Here is a 10,316-nt window from a genome sequence, read left to right as displayed (position 1 = left end):
CGGTATTTTGAACGTCGTGGCCTCAATATTCCACCGAAATGGCTGAAATTTGGTATTTAGACTTCGTTGGGGGTACTTCCCCTTTAAATTTGTCGGTATAGGTTCACGCCTTCATATAGCCCCCATGGAAAGATACCTCCCGATTTTTCGTATTTTGAAGGTTGTGTCTTCAATATTCCACCAAAATAACTGAAATTTGGTATTTAGTCTTCAATGTGATGTAAAACTGTTTGCCAGAAATATATCTGTACAGGTCCACGCTTTCATATTGCCCCATTTGTGACTAAAATTCGGCGGTATAGGTCCACGTTTCGATATAGCCCCCATAGAACGGTACCTCCCGATTTTCGTAATACTGAAGATTGCGACGTCAATATCCAACCGAAATGACTGAAATTCGTTATTTCGTCTTCCAAGAGTTATAAAATATTCCAGAAGAGTATTATCAGTATAGGTCCACGTCTTCCTATATCCCCATAGAAGCTTACTTCTTGATTTTCGGTATTTTTTTAGTTTTAGCCACATTCTCTTACCGAAATATAGGAAATTTGGTATTTAGTCTTCTTTGAGCCTAAAAACTTTCCGTCAGAAATTTGTCGGTATAGATCGACGTTTTGAAATAGCCCCCATAGAATGGTGCCTCACATTGTTTTACCGAAATTGCTGAAATTTAGTATTAAGTCATCTTCATACACGAAAGGAAACAAATTATTCCATTTTACTTAAATGCAACTTGTGGTGGAGGGTATAACAAGTTCGGCCCGGCCGAACTTAACGCCGTTCTTACTTGTTATTTATTAATTCTTGTATTTTGTAATATTGTAACTTACGATTTCTTCTAAAGATTTTCACTGTAGTTGTTATCGTCTTGTAAGCATAGCAGAACAATATGAACCATATGTACATACATGTTAAGTCTATCAGCATTAGGTTGAGATATTAGATGTTGCCTTTATATTAAAGAAATTACAAATTTGTAGTTGCGAAGTATTTGACTATACAAAATTTGTTTTTTTCGACACCAAACGCACTGTAGTTCTTTGGTTTGTCAGTTAACTAACAACAATTCTTGCGACAGCGTTAGTTGTTGTGTGTGTGGTTTGTTGATAGTCTCAACCCAGCAAACCAAAATCGGAGGAAACATCAGAGTTCGGACCAAATTCGGTCCGAAAGTCGGATGAAACGTCCGAGTTCGGATCCGAATTCGGTCCGAACTCTGTCCGAAAGTCATATGGCGTGGTTGACGTGTTCTCTGACCGAAATTCGGATGAAAATCGGATGTTTTAGCCGACTTTCGGACCGAATTCGGTCCGAACTCTGATGAACTGTCGTATAAATTTCTGATTTATTTACCGACTATCGGACAGATATCGGTCCGAATTCGGAAGTAAAATCTTTTGAAATTCGAAAGTGTTTGTCGACTTTCGGACCGAATTTGGTCCGAAGTCAGATGATATATCGTATGAACTTCTGATTTATTTACCAATATTCGAACAGAATTTGTTTTTATTATTAAAAGATGTTGAAAATACTCAGTTAATTCATGAAATATCCAAATCCTATAAAAGTTTATCTACTATAAACATATTAAAGGTTTTAATATCATCTTATGCTGTGTTAAATTTGGTGGAAAAACAAACTGTGGAGAACAAAAAATTCGTCAACACGATCTGTGAAAGATGTAAAACAATTGTTATTAATATATGAAAAATACATGTCTTCACATGCAAAAAATTTTGATACACATAAAAGTGTTCAAAAACTTAAATTTGGTCATATACAAATATAAAACATATGACTTTCCACGGAATAGTGTTGAAGTTTGACGAAGAAAATCTTTACTTTCATTACCTTAATAAAAATAAAGAAATATCTATGCAACCGATCACTATGAATAACATTTAAACACTATTATGCAACACGCATAACAAAAGTAAACCAAATTTGTTCCCCGATACAGAAATTAAAACCCGAGCACTAAATTTTTCGTTAGTACTGCATCAACAATTACACTTTCTTTTCTCTCTGCTTATTTACACTTAATTTTGCCAAAGCAGCACAAGAGAAAATAGAAAAATTCCCTTCAGAGAGGGAGAGAGAGGACGGGAAAAGTTCGTCAGACTAGTCGGACAGAGTTCGGACCGAAGTCGGTCAGACGCGTCGGAAAAAACTTCCGACTTTGAGCAGACGCGTCGGACGTCCGACATTGTGTTTGCTGGGAATGTGATGATGAGACGATGGTGGTGGTTGTGTTGTTGTTTGTTGATACATTGTGAATGTGATGGTGAGACGATGAGAATGTAGGGAATAACAGGAGAGTGATTTTACATCACATGAAAATCTTACATAGTTACATAGTTACATAGTTTTGAAAAAATAGTGGCTTTTGTTTTGATATAAGAAACTGCACATGTATCTTATGTGAGGTACCTCTACAGTATGGAAAAGCTACATCACGAACGAAAATATGAAAAAATTCTTGAAATATTTTTTTTTCTGTGTATCAGGTGTGAATATTGACTATATTTGTCCACTCATTCGGGTACCTCCCACAAAATTTTTTTGGATAAATTCACTTTAAGACCTGCTCTCGAATCACTTTGTTTTCTGTTGAAGCAACTTGCATTCGCTGCCTCAATTACAACGATAAAGGCTTTTTCATGGGCAAGTCCATACTTCTTAAGAAAACAGCCCAAAAGGTGTCCAAACATAGTTTCAGTTCGAAGATTGGCAACAACTTTCTGTACGAGGGCAGTTCGGAAACTTCTTAGCCTAGCACAAAAAGCGCGGTATAAACAGAAAAAAGTTAAGTGTTTTGGAAACTTCCATCTCTGTTATGAACACATATAGAAAAAGGTGTTCAAAAAAAGACGCATACGCAATTTTTTTACAATGGAAAAATTAGAAATGCGTGCTGTCATTAAATATTTACATAAAAAGGTTTATCGGGACAAGAAATGCATAATGATATGGTGCATGTGTTAGGTGAAAGTGCTCCTTCATATGCAACAGTAAAAAATTGGGTTGCTGAATTTAAACGTGGTCGTACAAGCATTGAATATGAACCACGTAGTGGACGTCCAAAAATAGCAGCAACAACAGAAATTGTAGCCAAAATGATCGACGAATAAAAGTGCGTGATATTGCTAATATCATGGGCATCTTAAATGATCGAGTCCATTTAATTTTGCATGAAGAACTACAGAGGAAAAAACTTTCTGCAAGATGGGTGCCGCATTTGTTAACAGTCGATCAAAAACGCATAAGAATGAACATTTCTCAAGCTTGTTTGGATCGTTTTAAGCGAAATAAAATGGATTTTAAGCGTCGTTTCATAACTGTTGATGAGACATGCATCCACCACTATACTCCAGCGACAAAAGAACAATCCAAACAATGGACTGAAGCTGGAGGAAGTGCCCCAAAGAAGGCAAAAACAATTCAATCGGCTGGTAAGGTTATGGCAACGGTTTTTGCAGAGTTCGAAAATAAACAGTACACTAACATAGTGTACCGCTCCGAGAACAGTATCACTAAAATATTTTTAGCGTTAGTGTTCCGGAACACAAACACTAAAAAAAATTTTAGTGATACTGTTCCGGAGCACAACGAAAAACGTAGTGTACCACATTTTGGTACACTAAAAACGTTGGGTACCGCAGTCGGAACACTAAAAATCGTAGTGCTCCGCAGTCGGAACACTAAAAATCGTAGTGCTCCGGAGTCGGAACACTAAAAATCGTAGTGCTCCGCAGTCGGAACACTAAAAATCGTAGTGTTCCGCAGTCGGAGCACTAAAAAATCGTTGTGTACCACATGTCGGAACACTAAAAAATAACGTAATGATAATGTACCACACACGAGTTTATTATGATTTGCGAGGAAAATTAAATATTTATAATTTTTGAGATAAGTAGAAATTAAGACATAAAAACTCAGATACACCTCTTAAATCCTTGTATGTATACATATTAATTAATAACGTTGGGAACTTAAGTAGAAAATATGAAAAACATTGATTCGGTTGTTGTACAAAGGCGCACTACAAATTGTAGTGTTCTGACTGTGGATACATGAGTTTATTATGATTTTTGAGGAAAATTAAATATGTTATATTTTTGTTAATTTTCTCGTTTAGAGTTAAGCTTGATGATCTGAATTTATTTGCAAGTGAAAAAGGAAAGCCAAGGACTCGAACCCACATAGTCACCAAATTACGTTACCTGGTTTCATTGGTGGTAAAGCAAATCTTCGGACGTATCGACTATGTAATGGCTTCTCTGTCCTAGAACTTATCGTTTTTCAAATGCAAATGTGTTTTTGTACATTAACGCGGATACTTGGCCACAGAAATGTATTTTCTTCATGACAAACGCTTTTTGCGCTGACTTTGAAGTTATGAGTTGGCTTTGAACGCTAACACGCCATGACAACATTTTTTGATATGTTATAATTTTTTTTAATAAATACAAATTAAAAAATAAAATTTAATAGAACACGTGAAAAACGCCTGATTTGATTTTTGGACATGGATCAATAAAAATCGTAGTGTTCGGTTGCGGAGCACTAAAAATCGTAGTGTTCCGACTGCCGGATCACTAAAAATCGTAGTGTTCCGACTGCCGGATCTCTAAAAATCGAAACAATGGAACAAAAAAAATCGTAGTGTTCGGCTGCGGAGCACTAAAAATCGTAGTGTTCCGACTGCCGGATAACTAAAAAACGAAACAATGAAAGAAAAAAGTCGTAGTGTTTGGCTGCGGAGCACTAAAAATCGCGGGATTCCGACTGCCGGATCACTAAAAATCGTAGTGTTCCGACTGCCGGATCACAAAAAATCGTAGTGTTCCGACTGCCGGATCTCTAAAAATCGAAACAATGGAACAAAAAAAATCGTAGTGTTCGGCTGCGGAGCACTAAAAATCGTAGTGTTCCGACTGCCGGATCACTAAAAATCGTAGTGTTCCGACTGCCGGATAACTAAAAAACGAAACAATGAAAGAAAAATGTCGTAGTGTTTGGCTGCGGAGCACTAAAAATCGCGGGATTCCGACTGCCGGATCACTAAAAATCGTAGTGTTCCGACTGCCGGGTCTCTAAAAATCGAAACAATGGAACAAAAAAATCGTAGTGTTCGGCTGCGGAGCACTAAAAATCGTAGTGTTCCGACTGCCGGATCACTAAAAATCGTAGTGTTCCGACTGCCGGATCTCTAAAAATCGAAACAATGGAACAATAAAAATCGTAGTGTTCGGCTAAAAATCGAAAAGCTGCTAATTATAATTTCTGAGGAAAATTAAATATTTTATGGGCTGTGGGACGAGTAAAAATTAAAAATAAAAATTAATAAATAAAACGCACGTGTTTTAAATTAGTTACAAACGTTGAGAGCTTTAGTAGAAAATTAGAAAAAAATCATCATCATTAATTTATGAATATTGTTTCTTGTACAAATGGCAACAGGTACAATTTCCCCAAAATAAGAAGTGTGTGGTTGTATATATCCCGAAATCATAAAGTCGACTTTAAATGTACAATCATACTTGCGGAAAATCAGCACATTCTCATTGAGTGATATTGTTTGTTGGCAAATATCAACATGTACAATTTCCCCAAAACAATAAGTGTCTTCAAACGTGCAAGTCTACTTGGGAAAATCCACATACTTTCTTCAACTGCATTCACTGAGCAATTTTGTTTTTGATACAAAAAGTTACAGGTACAATTTCCGCAAACATTGTGTTGTTATCAATATTTTCCGTTCCTTATTTCTTTTGTTCACATTAAAAAATTAAGTATATACTGAGCGTCTAAATGTGCAACCACAGTAACGTGTAATATTTTAGATTATATGTAACAAAAAATGTAATAAATAGTGTTTTATAAAAATTTGTACCGCTCAAATTTTGTAACTAATTTTAAGTACATGGATATAACATTCTCATCTTAATTTGTATTTGTTAATTTTTACTTGACCCGAAAGCCATCAAATATTTAATTTTCCTCATAAATCATAATAAACAGATGATTACCTAAACGTCGAACAGTAACGTTTTTACTGCTCCAATGTCCAAAAATCAGTCAGATGTTTTTCACATTTCCTACTAATTTTTATTTCTTAATATGTATTTATTAAAAAAACATAAAATATTAAATTTTCCTCACGAATCATAATAAACTCATGTGTGGTACATTACCATATTGTATTGCACGTGGTACACTACGATTTTTAGTTATCCGGCAGTCGGCACACACGATTTTTAGTGATCCGGCAGTAGGAACACTACGATTTTTAGTTTTTCACAACCGAACACCACGATTTTTATTTATTTATTTATAATTAGGCTTATAGTAAATATAAGACTAATATACAAGATACAGCATTAGCGACAAAGGCCATCAGCTCACCACGATTTTTATTGTTCCATTGTTTCGATTTTTAGATATCCGGCAGTCGGAACACTACAATTTTTAGTGATCCAGCAGTCGGAACACTACGATTTTTAGTGCTCCAATGTCGTATACTACGATTTAGTGCTCCATTGTCCAAAAATCAAATCAGATATTTTACACATTTACTTCTAATTTTTATTTATTAATATGTATTTATTTATCCTAAAAACATAAAATATTTAATTTCCCTCATAAATCATAATAAACAGACGATTACCTTAACGTTACTTTTTAGCGTTTCGGCTCGTGGTACGCTACGATTTTTAGTGTTCCGACAGTCGGAACATTACGATGTTTAATGTTCTGCAGTCGAACACTACGATTTTTAGTGCTCCATTGTCCAAAAACCAAATCAAACATACATACATGTATGTAACATTTTATCTTAATTTTTATTAATCAAATTTAACAAAATATTTCATTTTCCTAAGAAAACATAATTCCTTTGTTATTTTTTAGTGTTCCAACACGTGGTGCACTACGATTTTTAGTGATCCGGCAGTCGGTACACTACGATTTTTAGTGCTCCGACAGTCGGAACACTACGATTTTTAGTGCTTCATTGTCCAAAAACCAAATCAGATGTTTTTCACATTTTTTTTTTAATTTTTATTTATTAAAAAAATTTACATATATATAATATTTAATTTCCTCAGAAATCATAATAAATTAATGTATGGTTCATTAGCTTATAGTTTCAAAACGTGGTACAAAACGATTTTTAGTGCTCCGGCACGATGATCTTTGTGCTTCATTCCACAAAAACTAAATATAGTTTTTTCACAATTTTGACCAAATTTCGCAATGTGTTTAACTAATTTAAACATACATGGATGTAACAGTTTATCTTAATTGTTATTTGATCAAATTTACCCAAATATTTAATTTTCCTAAAAAACATAATACCATTATTATTTTTTAGTGTTCCAACACGTGGTGCACTATGATTTTTAGTGATCCGGCAGTCGGAACACTAAAATTTTTAGTCCTCCGCAGTCGGAGCACTAAAATTTTTAATGTTCCGCAGTCGGAGCACTACGATTTTTAGTGCTCCGGCGCTCGGAACACTAAAATTTTTAGTGCTCCGCAGTCGGAACACTACGATTTTTAGTCCTCCGCAGTCGGAGCACTACGATTTTTAGTGCTCCGGCATGCGGTACACTACGATTATCGTTGTGTTCCGGTACAGTATCACTAAAATATTTTTTAGTGTTTGTGTTCCGGAGCGGTACACTATCGTAGTGTACCTATCCATCTTGGTACGGTACAGAACGGTACGGTACGATATCATAGTGTTTATTTTCGAACACTGGGTTTTTGGGACTTCAAAGGTATTTTATTGATTGACTATCTGTAAATTCAATAAATTCAGTGTACTATTGCAACCTTTTGGATCAATTAAATGTACAAATTCGAGAAAAACGTCCTGGCTTACAACACAAAAAAATAATTTTTCATCCAGACAACGCACCAGCGCACAAGAGTGTTTTAACAATGGCTAAAATCAACGAATTAAAGTACGAGTTGCTTGACCACCCACCTTATTCTCCTGATTTAGCTCCCAGTGACTTTTACTTGTTCCCAAATCTAAAAAAATTCCTTGCTGGCAAGCGTTTTCCTCAAATGAAGATGCAATTACAATTGTAAACCACTGTTTTGAAGACCTTGAGGAAAACTATTTTAATCAAGGGATAGAATTGCTAGAAAAGCGACTAAGTGTATTGAAGTTTCAGGAGATTATATTGAAAAATAAAAATATTTTTGAAAAACTAACTATTCTCTTTCATTGATAGGCTAAGAAGTTTCCGAACCGCCCTCGTACTTCCCTCCAATATTTAAAAATTTCACTAAAATGTTATGCAAGATATCCGTTGAACGGGCCAACCAAATTTATCCAAACATTGGATCTCCTAATATTTTGTCCAAATTTAGCTCAACTTCTAAAATGGCCGATATCGATCATCTCTTTATGTTACCTCCCCCACTAAAGTTCAACAATTGTGTCGATCTGTCCGTAGATGAAAATTTTAATTCACATAGGCTGAGAGTATATTTCTGTAGGCAAAGCCGACTGATACTTTAATTTATTAATAATTGTATAACCTCCACCATAATATGGAGAGTATAATTAAATTTGTCATTCCGTTTGTAACAAATCGAAATATAGGGTCTCCATATATAGTATATATATTCATGAGCAGGGTAAAACTCTAAGTCGATATAACCATTCCGTCTGTTGAAATCAAGATACAGCTCACAATTTTTAAGAAAGAGCTGTGTTATTTAATGTAGAAGTTTCTATTACCCCTAGAATGTTTGGTATTGTAAATGGGCTATATCGTTCCACGTTTTGATATAGCCTCCATAGAACGATACCACCCAATTTTCGGTATTTTGAATGTTTTAGCTTCATTATCACAACGAAATGGCTGAAATTTGGTAATTAGTCTTTGTTAGGCGTACAAAACTTTCGCCCAGAAATTTGTCGGTATAGGTCCACTCTTTCATCTAGCCCCCATAGAACGGTATCACCCGATTTTCCGTATTTTTGAAGGTTTTAGCCTTATTATCACACCGAAATGGTTGAAATTTAGCACTTCACGCCTTCATATAGCCATCATAGAACGGTACCACCCGATTTTCGGTGCTTTGAATGTTGTGGTCTCAATATTTCACCGAAATTGCTGAAATTTCGTATTTGGTCTTCGGTAAAGACCCACGCCTTAGTATAGGCCTCATAGATCGGCACCTCCCTATTTCCAAAATTTTGAGGGTTGTGGCCTCAATATTCCACCAGAATGGCTGAAATTTAGTATTTGGTCTTCATTTGGGGTACTAAACGTTCCATATAGAATTTGCGGGTATAGATCCATGTCTTCATATAGCACCCCTATATTTAGCCTTCCATGGGGTTATAAAATACTCCAGAAGAGAATTATCAGAATAGGTCCGCGAATTCCTATATCCCCTGGAAACGTACCTCTTGATTTTTGTTATTTTGAAGGTTTTACCGAAGTATTTAGTCTTCTTTGAGTCTAAAAACTTTCCGCCAGAAATTTGCAGGTATAGATCGACATTGCCACATACTTGCTGAAATTTAATATTTAGTCTTGTTCTTAAACGAAGGGAAACTAATTTTTCCATTCTTCTTCAATACAACTCGTGATGGAGGGTAAAACAAGTTCGGCCCGGTCGAATTTAAAAAGTATCCAAAAATGTAGGTTTAAAAAATGTACGCGGCACCCTCCTAAAATGTTTAGTTTTGTTAAAAATTAAGATTACCAAAGTTTGAGCTCAATCGGAATATGTTAACACGTGCCACTGGGGCCTCAAAGTTTCCATGGGCCCTTTATATAGATAATATTTAAATCTGACCCGATTTAAATTTTTTTTTTTTTTTTTGTAGGATTACTTGTGTAGCCACTACAAAGAACTGGTAAACTGTTTTCATCGATTGGACAATAAATATGGTCCGTGGAGCGACTTGACCCGATTTTCAAAATTTTTTTACAGGATTACTTGTGTTTTCATCGATTGGACAATAAATTTGGTCTGTAGAGCGATTTCTTTAAAATTTGTACGGGATCAAAGGCGAATTCTCACAAAATCACTCTACAGACCAAATTTTTTTGTCCAATCGATGAAAACAGTTTACCAGTTCTTTGTAGTGGCTAAACAAGTAATCCTACAAAAAATTTTGAAAAGCGGGTCAGATTTTAATATTAGCTATTTAAAGGGCTCATGGAAACTTTGAGGCCCCAGTGGCACGTGTTAACATATTCCGATTGAGCTCAAACTTTGGCAATCTTTATTTATAAAAAACCTAAACATTTTAGGTGGGTGCCGCATAAAAAATCCGACAT

The sequence above is a fragment of the Musca autumnalis genome, unplaced genomic scaffold (assembly GCF_047663935.1).
Source record: "Musca autumnalis isolate F117 unplaced genomic scaffold, ASM4766393v1 scaffold_2, whole genome shotgun sequence".
Taxonomy (NCBI): domain Eukaryota; kingdom Metazoa; phylum Arthropoda; class Insecta; order Diptera; family Muscidae; genus Musca; species Musca autumnalis.
Note: the sequence above shows the minus strand (reverse complement) of the source record.